A 1,339-nucleotide genomic window follows, 5' to 3' on the forward strand; every position below is an offset into this window, starting at 1 on the left:
GACATCACACAGGAATAAGGTGGCTTACCAAACTGAAACTTGCATTTTGATACAACTAGATGGTAAATGGCCTGTATTTATATAGCGCTTTACTAGTCCCCAAAGCGCTTTACATATCCAGTCATCCAACTACACACATATACACTCTCGTAAATTAATTTTGCACAATTGTGATTCCTTCATGTTGGCACAATTTGCCGAGACAGACACAAAGGCTTGACAGATGCTGAAAACCACATCTGATGTTCCTGTTTGTGCTGCTGGTAAAAGTTATAATGTACACTAACTACTGAAAGCGTTAGTCACAGATTACAGACCAGCTTCATAGTATCAGTGTTGCCATGCCTGATGGAAGCAACACAAAATCAGTGGCATTGTGCTGTACAGGCCCAATTAGAATTATTAGAATTCATTATAATTATTCTATATATAGATATAATAATTAGATAATTAAATAGATGGGTTGGTATTATAAATATAGTTGTGTATCTTTTTGATGTAGATAAAAACATGTTTGACCAAAGAGCAGGAAATAAGCGAGTACAAGCTCGCTGTATCTAAAAGTGTCAGCTGAGTGCAAAGTAAGGCTTATAGGTTCAAGTTCAAGTCTTCTGCCAACAGCAGGAACCAGATTTCTGTAGGAAATAATCTTGAAAGATCATCTTACTTAAATGAATATGTGTTTAAGCACCTCATTTCCAAGAAGCAAACTCTGGCATTGTGCCGCATTTGACTCTGTGTAATGGAAAAAACAACACACCACTCTATGTTGAGAGAGTAGTAATGGATAAACAGGTTTAAACATAATGGCTGCCAGTTAATTGTTGTATTTAAACAAGTTGAGGAACATTTGAACACTGGTAATCCTTGCAAATGTATTTCTCAAATGTCTTGTGTTCCTTCTTTCAGATATTGCTATCACTTGATCTATCAGTAGGGCCTTCTTTCTTTAATTCTCCACCACTACTATGTCCAGCTGGTTAGCTGAAATCTTTAGCCAGCCACTATTGTTGCGTTGTAGATAAACTGGTTGGTTTCACTGATGTTCGCAGCAGGAATTGTCTGCAATGTTGTATTCAAATCTTCTAGTAGACTTTTGGGTACTTCTGGTACTCTTAATAATCGGCCACGAAGGGTGCAGGTTTCCAGCCTAGCTGCAATTTTCTCTTTCAGATCAGCTGCTCTGGCATTCAACGCCTGCAACACACCAGTTGTTCTAGATGCTCATCATGGAGTGTGAGGATGATTAACTCTCTGCTGACCTGACCTTGCCTTAGTATTTGCGTTGTACTTCATGAGTCTCCAGTTATGATAGCAGTTGCTTCTTTAACACTGAGCT

The sequence above is a fragment of the Haplochromis burtoni genome, unplaced genomic scaffold (genome assembly GCF_018398535.1).
Source record: "Haplochromis burtoni strain Fernald_Lab_line unplaced genomic scaffold, NCSU_Asbu1 Contig_531, whole genome shotgun sequence".
NCBI classification, from domain to species: domain Eukaryota; kingdom Metazoa; phylum Chordata; class Actinopteri; order Cichliformes; family Cichlidae; genus Haplochromis; species Haplochromis burtoni.